The sequence below is a fragment of the Apodemus sylvaticus genome, chromosome 16, assembly GCF_947179515.1.
Source record: "Apodemus sylvaticus chromosome 16, mApoSyl1.1, whole genome shotgun sequence".
Classification (NCBI taxonomy): domain Eukaryota; kingdom Metazoa; phylum Chordata; class Mammalia; order Rodentia; family Muridae; genus Apodemus; species Apodemus sylvaticus.
This window is the reverse complement of record NC_067487.1, coordinates 55,036,161-55,058,317: the sequence shown is the minus strand read 5'-3', so window position 1 is coordinate 55,058,317 and position 22,157 is coordinate 55,036,161. Positions and strand designations below refer to the sequence as shown.

The following is a 22,157-nucleotide window of genomic DNA, read 5'->3' as shown; positions in this document are numbered from 1 at the left end:
GCCTGTGTGAGTGTGTGTGAGTGTGTATGTGTGTATTTGTGTATCCTCCTTCCATACTTTACTCCATTTCTCTGAGAAAGAATATCTAGATTAATATTCTAATTATGTGACATTAATGAGGAAAACAAAATTTCCATATTCACAAATCAAGGTTAATTAGAAACTATATCCTCCAACTTTTCTCATATACACCTCAGGGTCTTTAAACTTTGTCCCCCTTCTCTATAATGCCACAAGATCCTGTAGAAAATACTGTGTCTCAAACTCTGTTTTATGACTTATAGATCATCATTCCATTTCTTGTGGTGTGTGTGTATGTGTGTGTGTATGTGTGTATGTGTGTATGTGTGTGTTGGTACATGTAACGTGTTTGGGGGCGTGCACAAATCTGTAGGGGTGTACATTCTGATGTAATCAGAAGCCAGATGAGGATCTCGTGTGTTTTACCTTATTTCTCCCCATCTATTCCTTTGAGAAAAATCTCCTTATTAAACCTGGTGCTAGCCTGATAGTCAGCAAACCTGTGATTCCTTTATCTACATCCCTCACAGTCTAGAGGAGGACAAGCAGTGGATCAGGTTTTCAACATTAGGTTCTAAGGAATTCTAGCTTAGGTTCTCATGCTAGAGCAGCAAGAACTCTTGCTGGCTAAGCCATTTTCCCAGCCCAGCCCATTTCTGACAATAGGGAGACAGCTATTGCTAGTATGAGGTCAAACGCATGCTACCTACATGTAAAATAGAATGATGAGTGTCTGCATTGATGTAGACTGCCCAGTCCCACATGGCCATGGAAGGGACAATGTGACATGGCCCCTGTCTCTGGAGCAGAGCCAGCAGAGCACAGGTCTTCTCAAGTGCTGACAGTTGCTGTAGGTATATGGTATATTGTTTGTATAATAATGTATATATTTTACTTTATATTTTGCCTTCAGAGAATGTTCTCCCCGCCAAGGTTAATAACTCCATGATAAACAAAGAGCCTGATTGAGAATGTATCTGGTGTTCCTCAGCAAAATGGCAATTCTGTGACCTTCAAGACAGCTCTAAGGCTGTGGAAAAGAACTATCTTGAGCAGAGAGCTATCTCTGGCAGAACACAGAGCTGCCATCACTGATTCTGAGTGCTTCATCCAATGCTCCTGAACTGGGCTCCCTTCCAGATACCTTCCTCAGGACCCCCGCTCAAGCTAAGGCTATACTTCTGCATCATACCACACCCTTTGATGGTGCCTCTGTTAGATGAACTCTTGGTTCTTGATTTGTATCTCACCTCCCAATCATTGTCCTTTCAGCGGCTCCACCACATGCTTCTTAGTGTCATTTGGTCTATTAAATACCCAACCACCTTAGATACTTGTCAGACCATCTCAATCTACTGCTTGCTTGTGAAAGATGCTTTGGCATACTTATTTGTACAAATCACGTCCATTCTTATTGCTAAAAGTAAAAGCATGGGGTTAGAAATGAAAGTGTAGTGTTTTTGTTTGTTTTTTTGCTTCCTGATACATAGTGACAGATTTCCTTTTGTAAACTGTAAAGCTTAGCTGACAAATAGCTTCTCAACTTAGCTAAGAAGGATTCTTTACAAATTAAATTTTTCTGATAGTTTTTTTGAAAAAAATTATATAGTTTATCCTCTTTTTTTATGACCAAATAACTTTAAGTTTTATTTAAATAACCTCCAGTGAGAACACAGCTGACAATCACCCATTTTCTCACTGCCCCCCATTCACCTCACAAGGAGGTGTGCAGACTGCCTCTCAATGGAAGCGGCCTTCGCCTTGCCCTGGCCAGCTGCTGAAGCTGGAGCATCCACAGTGGAACGGGGTTCCTGATAGTCTCATCCACAGGCACAGTAAGGCACACAGCCTCAGAAATTGCTGCCAGAGCATTGATGCGCACCATGGCTGGCTCCCACACAAATGCCTGGATGTTGTCAGTGATGTCCTCATTGTTGGTCCATACCACAAGCCCATACCACAGGCCCCCCTGTGCAGGTCAAGCCCGCAGCTTGTTGAGGATATTTGTGCCATCAAAGCCAGAATTGTCACATAGCTGTTGTGGAATAATCTCCAGGGCTTTGGCATATGCACCAATCAACAGCTGCTATTTCCCTGGAATGGTCCTCGAGTAATCTGCATGTATTTGGAAAACTCCATCTCAATGGCTCCACTACCAACCATCACAGAGTCATTCTTGATGGCCCTCCTCACAATCATGGCATCATGTAGGGACCTCTCTGTCTTCTCTATAAACTGCTCAGCACCACTGTGGAGGACGATGGTACATGTCCCGGCCTTAGGGCAGCATGTGAAGAAGTTGTACCTCTCTCCTCCAGTTTGGGTTTCTTCAAACATCAGGTAGTGGAACCAGCACATCTGCAATCAGAGCATTCACACTGGTCTGGATTTAGTGAGCCTCCACAAGCCATCATTGTCTTCTTCAGATATTCCTCAGGCATTCGACCAGCATAGAACATGTCCCTATCAGCAAAGTACTGGGTGACCACATCCCCAATAAAGAGTTTAGGCAAGATAACTTTGGCTCCAGACCGATGGATCTTCTCTAACTTGTCAGAGAATGTTCTACTCAGCATCAGCAGTTGCCTGGTAATCCTCCACCATGAGGACACTGATTTCAGTATTATCTTTCTCTGTTTTCAGCTCAAGTTCAACATTTAAGAGGGCAATCTTAGAGTTCTTATACTTCTTGGGCTACATTTCAAACCCAGCACAAGAGAGTCTTCTTGAATGCAACACCAGCCACCAGCTCCTCTCTGGACCTTCTTAATGCCAATCATTTTAAGCTGCAGCAACTCGTCAAGCATCATGACAGCATCAAACACCATCTTGTTGAAGAAGGTCTTCTGCTGGGAGATCAGCTTGGAGCTCATGGCTGTCACTGCAAACTTCTCTAGTATCTTCCTCTGTTATACTTTATCTATCTTCTTCACAGTCACAGCTATCTCTTTGATTTTGTTAACAGCCAACTGGGTGGTTGTACAGAAAGCTTGGATGATAATCTGAGGGTGTAAACCTTCCTCCAGGTAAGGCTTCACCTGCTTCAGAAACTCCCCAGACAACAGGGTCAGTGAAATGGTACCATCACCAACCTCAGCATCTTGGGATTTGGCAATGTCCACTAAAGTCTTTGCTGCAGGATGGACAACATCAAGGAGTTTCAAAGTTGTGGCCCCATCATTAGAAAATGTTGCTTTGCCTCAGTCATCCACAATAAGCTTGTCCATGCGACAGGGAACCCGAGTGGTTCTTATAGCCTCAGCAATCACTTGGCAGACACTGATGTTACTCTCAAGCTGAGGGATTCCTTGGGTGCTATCAGTAAACTGGTGTGGGCATCATTTTGGAAGTGGCTTCAGGTACCCCCAACCCATCAGTTCTCTACATAGTTTATTCTTAAATAGTAATGTTATCCATATTGTAACATCCAGTCTTTTCTTGATATTTGTCAGTGTCTTTACACTTTTATCATTTTAGAAGACTTACATGTACTATCAAAGGTCTTATGATACTAAGAAATAATCTGTGCTGTCACATGGAATTCTTAAATTTTATTTATGTCTTTTATGTACATAAAAGTTCAGGGCCTGGAAAGATCAAAATAAAGGCTGCAGTTTAGCTACATACCAAGACTAATTTCCAATTAATTGCCAGCACTAAAGTGTAGAGAGCCTTATTGTGGTGCCATGCCACCTGGCAGGAACTTGACATTGACCAATGTGAAGTTCCTCTCCCAGCCTTTGAGCAGGAACTCCTGTGTTAGCCATAATCCCCTCCACCTAGGGTGGAGTGCTCAGACCAAGGTGAAGCCCATTGTTCTTCAAGGACCTGCAGTTTCCTGAGAGATACTAGCCACCTGCAGAGCAGGTGGATTGTGGAGAAGTTTCCAACCTTTGGGGAAGGGTTCTCCCCTGCATATATATTTGGAGTCTTCCATTAAACCTTGAGACCTTGAGCAGCAGGTGTTGTCTTGGCCTCGATCTCTTTTCTCCATCTTTCCACACATCCCCAGCTTCCCTTTTAGGTAACCCGTTTGATGTAACTGCAGCAGTTGCACTAAAGTTTTCTTAATTTCCATTAATTGTGAACTATAATCATGAATAAAATTTGAATCATTAACTTGCTTAAATGTGGATATTTGTTTTTAAATCTTTGATAAGCAGGCTATGATCTATATAACTATAGAGGTTATAAAGAAAGGGGGAGGATTGTAGTAGTAATATGAATTCTCCCTAGGAAGTGTAAAGAGAACAGGCAGTTTGGGATGGGAGATGATTGCGATGGGAAATGACTGGGATGGGAGGGAACTGGAAGGAAGAATCAAAAGGGAATGGAGAGGAAAGAGGGGAGATGACAAAGGGAATACTGGAGAGGGTCAGCTAAATCTAAGGACTATTTGCGGGGTTGTATGGAAACCTAATACAGTAGAAACTTTCTAAAATAAATGAATATATGAAGGTGCTTTACTTGAAATCTCCAAATAACAAGACAGACAGCCTCAACTGAACATTTCATATCACCAAATGAAACTTCTAGTTTTTGAAATGGGTTCATATAATTGAGTCATTGGCCAAACAGGATCCAAGGGAAGCAACCCCCAATCAACCTATACTACTGCCAAGCCTATTAGTTACTCTCTATAAAATTATGATAAGTTCATATTGTGAAAGACAATACCTACTCATTAAACATGAATAGGTTGAGCTGGTGCTTACCTAGAACATTAATTCTTACCAACCAATGTTCATAGTACTGGAAGATATTCTGCATTCTATCAAAGAAGAAAGGTAAACGCTAAGTCAGCTTTAACTCTTTTAATCTACAGTGGTGACCTGCATGCATGATGCTCTAGAGCAGTGGCTTTCAACTTCCCAAATGCCTTGGCCCTTTATATACAGTTGCTCACATTGTGAGCACCAACCATAAAATGATTTTCATTGCTACTTTGTAGTTATAATTATCCTACTGTTATGGATCATAATGTGAATATGTTCAGAGATAGAGGTTTGACAAAAGGAGTTGTACCCCACAGGCTGAGAGCCACTGCTTTAGTACAATAGTGTCACAAAACCTGTGGGACTTGTGAAATAGAACCTATCACTAACAATATTTGGGCTGCCAAGAACATGAGACTAGATAGTCCAGGGATCTAGGGACAAAACAAGTACTAGTGTTCAAAGACAGACAGACACACACATGCACATAAAGTAGTAATGAAATTACTTTTAATTGTATCCTGCTACACTCATATATCAATGTTTTGTTTAGTCATCATGATAGAAGCTTCTTCCTGTATCAGATGGGAATAAATACAGCTGGACAATGAGAATGAGAGACCATGGAACACTCAGTTCTAAATGGGATGCCACCACTAATGCCCTCCACTCACGGCTCAGGGAACCCTGCAGAAGAGGAGGCAGAAAGATTGTAAGAGCCATTACACATGGGAAACATCAAGGAAACAAAGCCTTTTAGACAAAGGACATTGTGGATATGAGCTCACAGAAATTGGCAGCATTCACAGGGCCCACACAGGTCTGCCTGGGCCATATGGAGTCCCAGAGATAAGAATGGAAGTATACAAAAGCACACATCCCTAATGCTAATCCCAGATGCTATCTCCAATTAATAATTACAAATTCATAATTAGTTTAGTTAATGGTGTTTTGCTGGGTATACAAAAAGTACTTAAAGCCAGGACCAAGGGCTTCTGTTTTTTATTCTCTATAAGTCTTTTGATTGAATATTATGATTTCTGAGTTTGTGTTTTTAGGTTTCTGTGTATGCCAATATGTGTGAATATCTGTTTGTTTTCAATTGTGAGAGAGAGAAAAAAGAGAAAAGGATATGAATTTGGGTGGTGCTGTTTTAAATACTTGACTCATGTCTTTTGCACAAAGTTATAGCTTGCTAATATTCATTACTGTGCAGTAACCCATTGTTAAGTAGTCATCACTGACCCTCCATTTATAGGAGGCATGATTTATTCACCTATTTTACTGATGGGCATTAACTGTGAACTTTCTTGTGTTGGTGACTTGATGTCAGTGTTTTAGTGTTTCTTTAGGAAATAGATTTTTAGCTCATTTTATTTACATATAATATTTTTAAAGTACATTAACATTATTAAATGTTGGAAATGTTATATATTATTAAATAATGAGAGGTGTTTTAGGGCATAAATATTAGCATTTTAAAGTATACTGGTATTGTTGATTTGGCTTTAATTTTAACATATATATTTGAATGTATCCAAGTGGAATTTAAACATCATAATGATCTGGCCCTAAAAATATTTTCTAATAAACTCTTCCTAATGGTTTAAAAATTGTAATCAGTTATTTAACATTATCAATAAAAGACAATGAGTCTAAGCTAACCAATTACAGAAAAAAAAGTTGAGCTGTTTTTATTAACAAATCTAGGTAGATTAACTGACATTTATAAGTAGAAAATACACTCTAATTCTTTGTTAGTTAAGGCCATCTGTGCTTTGTGCACACTTTCTGAACGCCAAGCAGAGTTGTGTTTATTACTTGGGAAGTACTGTGTTCAGCTATTATGGTAGTTGATGATAGTGAGTTAATGTCTTAGATGACAGTTAATTAAAGGAAATCCTGGCATTATAGTTGAGAATTCATATATTTCTCAAGGCACTAATAGATGAGAAAGCAATAAAAATTAGAGAAAATAAACACAAGTGCTTGGAGATGTATGTAAATAGAGGACATCAATCATTCCTTTTAATATCCCAATGAATAGAATGAGAGAAAGAGAGAGAGAGAGAGAGACAGAGAGAGAGACAGAGACAGAGACAGAGACACAGAGAGTTAGTATAGGCACACTCATTCAATGTATACACACACACACACACACACACACACACACACACACACAGAGGGCTGGACCTTAATTGCAAAATCAAGTTAATAAACCTTATTATCCACATGGCTACTTCAAGAATCTCATAATCAATGTTCTTGGGATTAGAACAGTCTCACTGTCCAATTTTATCTTTGTATAATGTATCTTTTTTTGCATGTCTAGTCTGGGAGTGTAGCCACCAAGATAGCTGACAGCATAATTTATTTTATCTACATTTTTTGTATTGTCCAGGAGGACTGAGTATATGTAGGAGTATGGGGCTGGCACCATCTGGAAATCTTGATTTAGAGATTGTAGGGTGGAGCCTTAAACTCTGAGCTATTTCTTAGTTTCTCAGGTAATTTTTGTGAATGTTTAAATGTAAGAAACCATGCCCAACACTGTTTATCAGAAATGTAGGCATTTGATATATTTTCTAGAGTATGATAAGCATTATTTTATTTCTTTCAGTTTATAATTTCAAAATACAATTTTATGTATCTTCTACTAAAACTTCAGTTTTTACCTATGCTGATAGGAAAAATCACATAATTTTCATGAGAATATAGTTTAGCTTGTAATAATGTATGAATTATTATTTTAAAATGCTGTTTTGTGTATTTTAGAACTATTTCCAAGTCTCTGTTTCATCAAAGTCTCCCTTTGTTTCACAAACAAGGTTGTTAAAGGTACATATCTCACAAACATAATTGTTGCTGGGAGACTTATGCTTTTGCTATATTTTTGTAATTGGTTACCTCTGTATACGATAAAGGAAGTGATATTTGTATATTTTGTATGTAAGCATTTTAACATCCACTGATCATTTAGTATCTTTTGAGACAGAAGTCACAAAATCTAGCCACAGAACCAGCTAAGGTACTCATCTTTGGATAGATATCCATACAAAAGACAGCTATCACATTGTCTGCAGGAAAATGGGATGTCATCAGACATCCAGGCAAGTAAAATAAGCTGATCAGAGAAGGACAAGTAACACAAGTCTTCTTCTCTCTATGGATCGAATCTCTGATAGATTTGTTCTTTGTTGCAATTCACATAGAAGCTAATGCAATGCTCTGGAGGCAGAGCTACGAAAGGAGAATGAAGTGTCAACAACAGTCTTGGTCTCAACTCCTACCTTGTCACATCCCACTCTAGATGGAAAGATGAGCGCTCTGAGTTTCATGGGATGCTGGTGGAGTCCAGTTAAAATTTATTAAAAATGTATTCCTTGGTGCTTCCTTCAGTTTGCCCATATTTCTGGCTATCTTTTAGGTTTGTTTGGTTTTTGCACACCTGCTACTTGTCTTAGGGCAGAACTCTCAGATAAAATCTATCCTGTTGCTATATGTGGAAGCTGGCTTCTTAGATGTAGTCATGTCATGAAAATTCATGAAGTTGCCCATGTTATCTATGGAATCTTGTCTGAAGTGATATTTTCAGTGCCTCAACTAACTCCACCTCTTTGTATTTCTTCAGTGCAGAGTATGTAACAGTTATCAGGAAGGTTACTAAGTGTGCACTCACTCTACTGCCTCAGAGAGTTGAATTCTCCCCCTCAGGGTTTATACCCTCCATGCTTGATTTTGCTGAGTGCCACAGGTAATGCTCATGCAGGAGGCTCTCCCTATGGTTTCACAGCATGGCTGTATGTATTCTTCTCCAGTGCTTTCTAGTACTTGGGTCTATTGTGCTTCATAAGCTCTAAAGAAAAATGAGCTCTTTTCTCTTCCGACAGACTGCTACTGCTGCACTTCAAATTCCAAAGGAAACCTACATAGATCAGAACTGGATTTGCCTATATAGCTAATCTACAGAACTGATTTAACTGTAATTCATCCTATTATGAATATGAATAGTATTTTTGTTCGGGCAACTTTCATTGCCCATACTAAAACTTCATCTGTATTTTAATGAAGCATTGCAAATTGTGAGAAATATGAACTTCACATCACAGCAACATAAAAATATTTGTGGATTCTTTCCAGCTTCTGGCTATTATAAATAAGGCTGCTATGAACATAGTGGAGCATGTGTCCTTATTGCATGCTGGGGAATCGTCTAGGTATATGCCCGGGAGAGGTATAGCAGGGTCCTCCAGAAGTGTCACGTCCAGTTTTCTTAGGAGCTACCAGACTGATTTCCATAGTGGTTGTACCATCTTACAATCCCACCAGCAGTGAAGGAGTGTCCCTCAATGGAGGAATGGATACAGAAAATGTGGTATATATACACAATGGAGTACTATTCAGCAATTAAAAACAATGAATTCATGAATTTTTTTTTAGGCAAATGGTTGGAACTGGAAAATATCATCCTAAGCGAGGTAACGCAATCACAAAAGAATACACATGGAATGCAATCATTGATAAGTGGATATTAATAAGCCCTGAAGCTCTGAATACTGAAGATACAATTAGCATATCAAATGATTTCCATAAAGAAGGAAGAAGAGGGCCCTAATCCTGGAAAGGCTTGATCCAGCATTGTAGTGGAGTACCAGGACAGAGAAAAGGGAGGGGGGAAGATAGGAGAATGGATGGAGAGAAGAGGACTTATGGGACATATTGGGAGGGGGGAATTGGGAAAGGGGAAAGCTTTTGGAATGTAAACAAAGAATATAGAAAAAATATTTATGGAAGAAAATCATAATGTATTTCTTATCCATTGAAAACATCAGCTCAGTAAAATGTGTAATTGAAAGAAAATTTACCAGAACAGATATTTAAGAACATAGATAGAAATCTGCAATTTAGTATGAACATTAACATACACTGTCATTCTTGTAATCTCACTAAAATCTCTGAACAACAGAACTGGAATTAGAATTCTTCTAATCCACTCAATCAATTCAGCTCACATCAATATTCCATTACCAGAATTCTGTATATATCTGATAAGATCTCTAACACTATAATCATATCATATGCATGTGCAACTTCAAGTGATAAGTTCTCGGGAAATGTAAAATTCACCACTCATAAGATCAAAGCTCAATTGTTATGCTTGTAGTAATATAACTTACAGTATGGTGAATTTTGTCAATTTTCAGCATAAGTGGAAACAAAATATTAATTTGACTGTTTTAGTTTTATAATCATTTAATCTTGAATTTGTATGCTGTATAGAAATCTGAACATTTTATTTATCCAGCTTTGAATTATGAGATAGAGACTGAATTTCAATTTCTTTTTTCTTTTTTTTCTTTTTTTCTTTGATATATCTTTATTTACATTTCAAATTATTTCCCCTTTCCTGGCTCCCCACTCCCCAAAAGTCCCATAAGCCCTATTCCCTCCTTCTGCTGCCCCAACCAACCCTTCCCACTTCCATGTTCTGGTATTGCCCTACATTGTTGCACTGAGCCTTTCCAGAACCAGGGGCCACTCCTCTGTTCTTCTTGGACATCATTTGATATGTGGATTATGTTTTGAGTATTCCAAGTTTCTAGGCTAATATCTGCTTATCAGTGAGTACATACCATGATTGATCTTTTGAGACTGGGTTACCTCACTTAGTATGATGCTCTCCAGCTCCACCCATTTGTCTAAGAATTTCATGAATTCATTTTTCCTGATGACTGAATAGTGCTCCATTGTGTATATATACCACATTTTTTTGTATCCATTCCTCCATTGAGGGACATCTGGGTTCTTTCCAGCTTCTGGCTATTATAATTAGAGCTGCTATAAACATAGTGGAGTATGTATCCTTATTACATGTTGGGGAATCCTCTGGGTATATGCCCAGGAGTGGTATAGCCAGGTCCTCCAGTAGTGAAGTGCCCAGTTTTCTGAAGAACTGCCAGACTGATTTCCAGAGTGGTTGTACCAACTTGCAACCCCACCAGCAGTGGAGGAATGTTCCTCTTGAATTTCAAAAACAAGAATCCTTTTCTTTAGATATTTGTAATAACATCTACATGTATATATTTGTATGTTTATCTACATATGTAAAAAAAAGAGACGCAATCGATCATGAGGCTTGGAGAGATGTGTTATGGAACATTGGGGAATTTAGAGGAAGAGAGTATGGATGAATAAAATCGGTTTGCTTTGTATAATTTATGAAAGTTCATTAAGAATAAAACATATGTCAAAAAAGAAATCATCAGCTAAAATATCTTAAACAGTTCATATTAGATCAGAAATTTAGTCTATCTAGACATGAATTGCTCCCTTTGGTTTTAAAAAGATATATTTGTTTATCATTATTGACACAGAGTTAATGCAAACATAAGCATTCATTATTTATTTAGGCAAGCCAAACATAAGAAGCGGATCTGATGACTTGAGGGATATGTAATGAATACCATCCCACAGGACACTGAATTTCTTAAGTTCTAGAATATCCAAGAAACTTTGAGAAATTAATGTATTTTGTTGCATTAACTTCTTTATGATCCCAAAGAACTCCAAGGAGAGGACACTGTGACATCAGGAATTAAATAATCAGTCTACTTTGATTATTGAGAAGATGAAGAGCAAAGCATGTCCCTCACTGAGTGTGAGGATTCCAAGAATGACATCCTTGGAATCTGTGGTGATGTTGATCTACGAACAGAATTGCACTAAGGCTATTAGAACGAATAAAAATGTTTTCCTATGATAAATTGTGCCAAGTAGTTTTTAATCAAGCACATATATAGGAAGCATAGGAAATAAGTTTCAGTTGCAATAGACTTAGAGCCATGAGGAAAAACTACACTAAAGAAATAGGAGCAATACAGAGATTCAAATAGATATAGCAAACCAATTATATGTTGGGGAAATGGGGGCGCTCAAGTTTAAGGAAACTCTCTCATGTCAGTCAAGCATAAGTCAGAGGGCGAAGATCCCAGGCAATCAACAGTCTAGGTTAGTGGCTTGCATGTTCTTCATTTTTCAAACTCAAAGAATGAATTTTGTAGAATGTGGAAGGTAGTTTGGGAAAGGAGATTTCTTACAGGTGAAAGCAAACAAGAAAGCAGGAAGGGAGACTTGCCACTGGTTATTTCTACTTAGGTTAAGTTAATAAGATTTACATAGTCAACACATGGTAGTACAGTTTTTGAACCCACAGAGTTTCATGGGCCTCTCCATCCAGGTGTTTGCATCGAAGTTTGGGGGTATTTCACCCAAGGCCAATGGAATATCTGAGAGTGCACAGCTTCCAGGCAGTTGTGGTGGTCATTAAGTTGCTATGGAAAGGGAAAAGAAATATTAAAACAATAACACAGATCATGAATCAATGTCCCTGAATATTGTTGGCATTTCTGTCTCCTGGCCAGGACAGAACTTCAGGTAGAACCAAAGATGTTTCCAACTTCTGGCCATAACAGAACTAATCAAGGGTAAGAGGTGGAATTGATTATTTTTGAGGTCCCTGCCCTAAACTGCCTATTCTGTTTCCTGTTCTTAATGTCATCATAGTGAAAAATAACAAATCCACCAAATGAATTTATTATAATTCTGACCCTACAATATCTTGTAGAGGTTTCTCGCAATATGTGTCTAAGCCTGAAGATGTCTGTGTACCTAAGGTCCTCTTGTGTCCTCTGTGTCTGTCCATGTGTGTGCACTAGTACTCATGTTCAGGCAAATGATAATCATCAGTTACCATCTACCTTACTTATTTTAGGGACAGCATCTCTCACTGGATGTGTAGCTTGCTGATTCAGTGGGACTAACTGGCCAGTGAGACCCAAGATCTTTCTGTCTGCACTCTGCCAGTGCTGGAATTGTATTTCAGTGCCCAGGCTCAGATTTTTATGTGTGGGTGCTGAGAATCTTTTCCTTTTTAAATTAAATTAAATTTTTTTACTTAGTCACTTTAAATTCCACTCACTGTCCCTCTCTGAGAATCTAGGTACTACCTCTTCTACTACAGACAAGGCAGCCCAACTAGTGTAACACATCCCACATACTGGCAACAGTTTTTGGGATAGCCCCTGCTCCAGTTGTTCTGGACCCACATGAAAATCAAGCTGTACATCTGCTACATGGCACTGGGGACCTTAACTCAAGTTCTTATACATGTGTTACAAACATTGGATTAACTGAGTCCCCATGTTTGAGTTTTTATTTGTTATTTATTTACCTATTTTTATTGAATTTTTTTCACATGGCATTCTCATTTTAGTTTCTCCTCCACTAAACTCTTCCCAGATCTTCCCTACCCCCCCAAATCTATACACTTTCTTTCTCTCATAAGAATACAAACAGGCATCTTTTAAAAAGTAAAGTAAAATAAGATAAAATAAAAACATACTGGAATAGGATAAAACAAGCAAACAAACAAACAAACAGAAAAGACACAAAAGACTTAAGAAACACATAGAGACACAGAAATGCACATGTTTGAAAACACAGAAATCCCATAAAAACGCAAAAACAGAAATTGTAATACAATCACAAGGAATCTGTAAGGTGTACAAAAATGGATTAAGTTGTGACAAAGTATTATAAAAACAGATCAAAGAACCTCCAAACAATTCCACTGAGTTCCTTTTGTGTTGGTCATCCACTGACGAGCATGAGGCCTGACCTTACAAGTGACATGAGTACCCAGTGAGACTTCTGGAGAAAACTAATTTTTCATTTGTGAGTAGACTGGAGAGAACTTCTTTATTGGAGATGGAGTCTTGCGTCCACTTCTTCAACCTGACTTGGTATGAGATTGCGATCCCTTTCAGGATTGAAGTCTCATAACAAATGGCTGACTTTTAATCATGGGCCTTTAGAGTCATTCAGCTGATCGGTGCCCAGCTGATTGGAAAGAAATAATGCAGGAAGCTGAAACAAGCCAACCTGTGTCTGGTGTCACTTCTCTTTTGTCTCAGTGTAACCAGCCTATTACAGTCTGGAAGCTCAGGACATGCTCAGTTATTAAGAACTCCCTGATCTCATATGTCTTACAAAACTTGTTGTGGTTTTATTTTGTTTTGATTTTGACAATGGTAGTTTCAACATTCTATCAAAGTCAACCACCACTTAATAGTATCATGTAAGGTATATTTGTAACATTTATTGATCAAAAGTACTGTGGGGCAGGGTAAATTTATAATGACCCACTTCTTTCTTTTTGTTTTTAATCTTTTTTTAAATTTTTTTCTCTTTTTTTCTCAAAGATCATGGTCTTTTGCTACCTAAGGATTGCAGTTATCACAAATAATTTTTAATTATCATGAGTTTAATTTAAATTAAATTTCCTTTATTAGATGTATTGTCACATGTGTTAGATAAGCCATATGAAAAGATCATTTATTATAAGTAAGAAACAAGTTTACTAACATGATGAGCTTAAAATCTCCCTATGGCTTTCTAAAGTCATATATCAACACCAAACTCTGACCCTAAGCTACCATCAACCGAATTAGAAACACATTAAAATTAAATGTAATGGGGATTGAAAGAGATGACATGTATAACTGATACTAATGTAAAGGATGAAAGTACAGACAATGTATCATCATTTAAAAGGACTTTTCCTGAAGTAGATCACTCAGTGCTCCAGACAAGCCATTAGCCTGCTTCTTGGGAGGGTTCTATTTCCTCTAAGTAACCACTGTACCCCAGACATCATCTCCAATGCTCTTAGGATTGCTTGCTTTTCATAAGTCTTTCTCAAAAGTGGCAAACACTTTTTTCTTGTCTGCTGCATAGAAGGTAATAAAGAGGTTTACTGTGAATCGAAGTGGTAATCTCTTGTCCTTTTTCTATCTGGCCTTGTCAATTTTATATTTATATAATCTTTTTACTTGTATATTGAAACATGGGTTTAGAATATTATCAGTATGGTGAGAAATGAAAGGAGAAAAGTATAAAATATAAATTATATTTGCTCCAAAAGAAATCCTTTAGTTTTCTAAAAATATGTCTTCCTTGAATTATAGGTTTGTTCTGTTTTTGCTTTACCTTAGAAATAGTGAAATACATCGAAATCATGTTCTCAAACTTTCTGGATTTTATGCTAAGGCTTCCTCCAGTTCAAAATTCTTTCCCTCTTCCTCTTCTATGTTAAATCATTTGATTACCAGCCTTTAATTGTACCTCAGTTATCTGACATATATTGTATCATGGGATGAAGGAATCCTTATCCTGACCTTGAATATTATAAAGAAAAGAGAACATGTCCTATTGTGTGTATTTCATATGTCTTAGTTTTGTCAACTCCCAGCATCACTGATATTTTTGAAAGGAGCTCAAAAAGAACGGTTGTTGAAAAAATAAAATTGAATAACACTCTTCTTTTTCACCCACATAGATGACCAGAAATGGCATGCATAGAGACTACTTATGCATATTCATTAAGTGAATTTTGTTTTCAAGAAACTGTTCCCATATCACTCAATAACTGTAGGAGACCCTTGAAATTTACAGTTTGTCCCAAGGCAAGTTCTTAGAAATAACATGTACCTTTCTTTCCCTAATACATGCTTTGTACATTTGCTTTCTGCACTGTAGCTTTGTGAAATTTTAGTGTGCTTCAGCCATCTTGAACTAAAATGGAAATAAAATTAATTATTCTTATTTACTAGTAAACTACAAAAGAATACATACTTTACAGTAGGTATTTTATTCTAGAAATCTGTTCTCCTAACTAGAAGATACTTACACTGAAAACACTCAAGGGAAGCTTACAATTTCCAATACTTTTGTAACAGGCAGATGAAAGACAGGACATCCCTTTTTTCTTTTTTTATTGGATATTTTCTTTATTTACATTTCAAATGTTATCTCCTTTCCTGTCCTGCCCCAGGAAAACCTTTATCCTATCCCCCCTCACCCTCCTATGAGGGTGTTCCCACACCCACCTACCCACTCCTGCCTCCCTGCCCTACCATTCTCCTACAATGTGTCATGGAACCTTCACAGGACCAAGGGCCTCTCCTCCCACTGATGCCCAATAAAGCCATCCTCTGCCACATATGTGGCTGGAGCCATGGGTCCATACATGTATACTCTTTGGTTTGTGGTTCAGTTCCTGGGAGCTCTGTGGGGTCTGGTTGGTTGATATTATTGTTCTTCCTATGGGGTTGCAAACCCCATCAGCTCCTTCAGTCCTTTCTCTAACTCCTCCAACGGGGACCCCATGCTCAGTCCAATGATTGTCTGTGAGCTTCCACCTCTGTATTTGTCAGGCTTTGGCAGAGCCTCTCAGGAAATGTCTTTCTTTTTAACAGCATTAGTCCTTGTAAACCATTATGTCAAATAATCCCTTCGAGCCACACTTGTTCCATTCTCAGTCCCTTGTTTATGACATCTGATATTTTCTCATGTTCACATATTTACAGTTTTCATATTTACCCAATGCTTTGGCTATAACTGGGTGCCCTTATCATCCTTAATTATATAAGTACCCATTTAGACATACCACATATTCTTTGATACTAATTAACTGACATGTTTTTTTTTTTATCTTTGTAAGTAACATTGTCTATCCCAATTAAGATATAGAAGTTTCTGATCTTTAAGAAATTACCATCTTAAATCTTAAGCTATTTGATGAAAATCTTCAGTTTGCTCCTTCATGTCCATCTCCCACTATTTAGTACTGCTTTCTGTTATCCAGAGGTACAACCTTCCCATTGAATTCTTCCATATTAACTTTAAGTTGATGGTGAACAAGTAGGTGGTCAGAGAAATGTGAAGAAAAATGCTTACTTATCTCTCCTGTCCCCACACTCCTACACTGAGGATTGCTTTTGGCTATCTTGAGGTCTTATTAGTATAAGATCAGACCCAAAAGGATATGCATGATCTGCACTTACTGATAAGTGGATATTAGCAAAAAAGTACAGAATACTGAGGATACAACCCACAGACTGTAAGAAGTTTAACAAGCAGAAAGGCCCAGGTGATGATGCTTCAATCCCTCCATGTGTACTCTTTGGTTGGTGGTTTAGTCCCTGGGAGCACCAATGCAGGAGTCCTGGGTCCTCCAATGGAGGAGTTAGAAGGAGGAAGAAAATAATCACAGGAGGCAGATGGAGGGAGGAATCTGGGTGGGAGAGGGGAGGGGAGAGGAAATGTGGAACTAGATCAGGTATGGGGAGGGATATCAGGAAAGAATCCCAAAGTGTCAGGAAGAATAAATGGAAATATGTAGCCTTGAGGAGTGAGAAGTCAGGGTCCCTCTAGAAAGTACCAGAAGGTGAGAGACTCTCAGGATTCAATGGGGTGACCTTAGCCAAAATGTCCCATGTTGGGGAGGAGGAAACTCCAAGAGTCTACCTACAGTAGATAGATAGGGCCTCAACTGGAGGCCTCAACATTTTTGACACAGAGTTGTTCCTGTCTAAAAGAACAGCAGGTACAAAAATGGAGAAGAGACTGAGGAAAAGTGGTCCAATGACTGGACCAAATTGGAATCCATCTTATAGGAGGACACCAAGGCCTGACACCACTACTAATGCTATGATGAGCTTACAGACAGGAGCCTAGCATGGCTGTCCTCTGAGAGGCCCTACAACATCTGACTGAGATAGACATAGATATTTACATTGGACTGAAGTCAGGGACCCCTATGGTCGAATTAGGAAAAGGATTGAGGAATCTGAAGGGGAAGGCGAGCCCATAGGAAGACCAGTAGTCTCAACTATGGGAGTTCCCAGAGACTGCATGAACTAGGAAGCATCCACTGTTTAGTCTGGACCCCCTACCCTCAACATATATAACAGAGGCCTGCCCTGTCTGGCCTCAGTGGGAGAAGATGCACCTAATCCTCAAGAGACTTGAGGCCCCAGGGAAGTGGGAGGTCTTATATAGGTGTGTGGAGAGGTGTGTGGAGAGGGGAGCACCCTCTCTGAGGCAAGAGGGAGTAGGAATTGGATGAAGAACTATGGGAGGGGTACTGAGAGGGGACAACAGCTGGAATGTAAATACATAAAACAATTAATTACAGAAAGAATTCTCTGTTGGATAAGGCACCTATTTCTTCCACCAATGCTTTTACACTAAGGGATGATAAAAGCAACTTGACACATTATTCCCAGTAAGTTATGTTTTCCTACAGTTCCCATAGTGCCATAATCAAATACATATCTGTGAACATTACTTTATTAAACACTTCAATAATCACTTCTTTTGAGAATGCAGTATGTTTCCTACTGTGGCATTATGACCCCACTCTTCTTACTCTCATTCCCAATATACCTAAAATAATCAAGCCTACATTTTTAAAATAAATCTTTTATCTATTACTTTGTGAAAATGGAGCTGTGTAAGAACCCATTGCTGTGAATAAGTTTTTATATACTAGCTGTGTATCATTACAAGTCAATGGTCCAATATCTCAATTAGGCTTTCAGTAACTTCTCTGGTATACTTATTTCAATGATTATTAAACCTTACTACCTTTCTCTTATTCTCCAAAGATGGCCTAACATTTTAATTTATGAGAGAATGCAAACTCTAGCAAAAAGTCCCTTAATCTGTATTGATTAAGTTGCTTTGTTGTTTTAATATATGTACGAGAAGTTCTAATGGAAAGTGGCAGAAAAATTCAACCCGAAATAGTTTAAGAGAAAAGTTCATTTTTTTAAATATGTAAAAAAAAAAAAAAAACACCCCTCAGTATTATGGATGACGTAGGAAAAAATGGAACTATCATCATGGCTATATTGTCTCCTGACTCAACTATGAAGTCCTCCTTGTGCAGTGTTGTTTATTGAATGAGCCTCTTCTGCCCTGTGATGTGAATGATACAGTTTTCTTGAAAAAGTCAGGTGAGGCTTTCAGAGCTTTAGTTAATTAGTTTGTATCAGGAAATCTAGCTATGCACAAGGCAATAAATCTGGAATACATGCTGAGTGCTGAAGCAAAGAAGTGTCTGATTTTTAAATGTGAAAATTTGCCTAAGTACCTCCTCTAGGGGTTGTTTTGAAAGTTTGTGTATCATGAGCTTTGCTAACTGGGTAGGTTTTCAGGGACCACATCCAAGAGAAAAAACACAACAGAACCAAACAGAACCCCCCCCCCAAAAAAACAACAACCCCCCAAAAACCAAAAACCAAAACCAAAAACCAAAACCAACCAAACGATATCCCACAGCATATTCTTACTCCCCCAGCAGCCACCATCTTAGCAACATTCCTCAGGGAGGATGGCACATGATGGTCCCTCCCACACATAAAAACAGCACCAAGTGGACACAGTACTAACCAATAAAAACAAAAATAGAAATAGCTGAATCTTATGGAAAAGGTGTGAAAGATGGGTGAAGAAATGAAAGAGGTGGGCTAGGGTGGCTTTGATCAAAACAAATGTATATAATTCTCAAAAAATAAAATAAAGAAATACAAAGTGCTATAACCAATAATACTGCGGTAAAACCCTTATTGGAGGTGCTGGTTCTGCCCCTTTCTGACATCAGAGCCATTATCATAGTCAATGGCAAATATTCCTTGGTGTAGCTCCCTGAGTCACCATTGACAACGGGATAGTATCAGCCTCAGTACCTTTCCTGCTTCTACTTAACTAAGACTTCTTCCAGTTCTCATGAGATGTGTGTGGAGAGATGTAAACATTTTGCCTAAGAAAAATATGTGGTGATATTATATGTGGCATATTTCCTGTGGAGAATATATGTCTTATATAGAAATTACATGGAAGGATCCACTCTGTAGGTTGCTAAGCTGTCTATTTTCTTTAGTACTTTTATAATTTCAAAGACAAGATAAAAGTGATATTAGAGTTCGACTGAAGCTGCATTTAATTTCTCTATTGGCATTTAATACGTACCACTCCTGGATGTTCTATTAGAAAGCTGGATGAGACTTCATGGTCTGTTTCACTCTCTTTTATATGGTAATGAATGGATATTGGCAAGGAGAATAGAACCCAGAGGCATTTGGAAGTATTGTAGTATATATAGCATTCAATGAAATATGGAAAATGAAATTCTTATCTTCATGTATAGGCACTGAACTAATGTAGACATTGCGCTTTAGAAAACATCAAAGTATAGTGTAGTGTTGTGTAAAAGGCCTGCCACATTGTGTATAGTGAAACAGAAAATAAAAACTTAGGGTGGTGCTCTAGATGAACCCAGTGTCTTGTGGATGGTAAACAAGTATTCCACAATAGACATACACTGCAAATGGTCCGTGGTCAGGTAAAGGCTCAGCAGAGGCCACAACAAAGGGAAACCGAGGGGGGAGGGGGGAGTGTGCCGGGTGGAGGGGCATATAAGTGGAGGCAGGGGGTGGGAGGAGGGGTTGGGGGTCTTAGGGGAGGGGGGAATTGGGAAAGTTTTTACCATTGGCAATGTAAATGAAGACGATATTCAACAAAAAATGTTTAATATTTTTAGCTTGATAAGCTGGTTCAACAGATGAAGGTGCTTGTTGGCCATTTTAATGACCCAGACTCGGTCTCTTGAGACACACATGATGGAAGGAGAGAACCAACAACCACATACTGCCCTTTGACTTACACATGTATGTGGTGATATCTGAGTGTGTGTATGTTCTTAAGCAAATAAAGATAATTTTAAATTAAATAACAAAATAAGAAGAAATTGAATTCAAAATGTTTATCTCTTCAAGCAAATCTAATTAAAAAAAATAACAAAGCCCCGTCTGTAGTTTGAAAATCTTACAGAATTTTGATGTTACTTTTGAGAGAAAAATGAATGACCTGGGTCTGAATTAAAATTTAGTCTCTGAGATCTAGATGGCAAAAGGCAAACGCAGGAACGTCACTAACAGAAATCAAGGCAATATGGCAACATCTGAACCCAATTCTCCTCTACCAACATGTCCTGGATACCCCATCACACCAGTAAAACAAGATTTGGATTTAAAATCACTGGTCATGATGCTGGTACAGGAACACATGAAGGTCATACGTAAAGAAATTCAGGAGACAATGGATCAAAAGGTAGAAGCCCTTGCAAGGGAAACACAAAAATCATTGAAAGAAATCCAGGAGAATACAAAAGCCAACAAGGAGGAAATGCAAAAAACACTTAAAGAAATACAGGAGAACTTTGCTCAACAGGCTGAGGTCATGAAAGACGAAACACAAAAATCTCTTAAAGAAATACAGGAGAACTTTGGTCAACAGGCTGAGCTCATGAATGAGAAAACACAAAAATCTCTTAAAGAATTACAGGAAAACACAAACATGCAAGTGAAGGAGCTAAGCAAAACCATCCAGGATCTAAAATCAGAAGTAGAAACAACTAAGAAAACTCAAAGGGAGACAACTTTGGAGATAGAAAGCCTTGGGAAGAAATCAGGGGACAGAGATACAAATATCAACAACAGAATACAAGAGATAGAAGAAAGAATCTCAGATGCTGAAGATTCCATAGAAACCATGGACTCAACAGTTAAAGAAAATGCAAAATGCAAAAAGCTTGTAACCCAAAATATCCAGGAAATCCAGGACACAATGAGAAGACCAAACCTAAGGATTATAGGCATAGAGGAGAGTGAAGATTTACAACTTAAAGGGCCAGCAAATATCTTCAATAAAATTATGGAAGAAAACTTCCCTAACCTAAAGAGAGAGATGCCCATGAATATACAAGAAGCCTACAGAACTCCAAACAGACTGGACCAGAACAGAAATACTTCCCGTCACATAATAATCAAAACACCAAATGTTCTAAACAAAGAAAGAATACTAAAGGCAGTAAGAGAAAAAGGCCAAGTAACATATAAAGGAAGACCTATCAGAATCACAGCAGACTTTTCACCTGAGACTATGAAGGCTAGAAGGTCCTGGGCAGATCTCATGCAGACTCTAAGAGAACACAAATGCCAACCAAAACTACTATATCCAGCAAAACTCTCAATCACCATAGATGGAGAAACTAAGATATTTCATGACAAAACCAAGTTTACCCAATATCTATCCACAAACCCGGCCCTAAAAAGGATAATAGGAGGACAACACCAATACAAGGAGGGAAACTTCACCCTGGAAAAAGCAAGATAGGAACCTTTCATCAAACCCAAAAGAAGTTAAGCATTCAAATTTAAAAAATAACGTCAAAAATGATAGGAAGTAACAATCACTATCCCTTAATATCTCTTAACATCAATGGACTTAATGCCCCAATAAAAAGGCACAGACTAACTGAATGGATACGTAAACAGGACCCTACATTTTGCTGCTTACAGGAAACACACCTCAGGGTCAAAGACAAACACTACCTTAGAGTAAAAGGCTGGAAGACAATTTTACAAGCAAATGGTCTCAGGAAACAAGCTGGAGTAGCCATTTTAATATCAGATAAAATTGACTTTCAACCCAAAGTCATCAAAAGAGACCCTGAGG

General features: G+C 38.3%; 1 pseudogene; it reads right to left on the bottom strand.

The window, feature by feature from the left end:
• Positions 1-1,761: 1,761 nt before the first annotated feature.
• Positions 1,762-14,804, bottom strand: LOC127666668 (T-complex protein 1 subunit eta-like; annotated as a pseudogene).
• Positions 14,805-22,157: the final 7,353 nt, after the last annotated feature.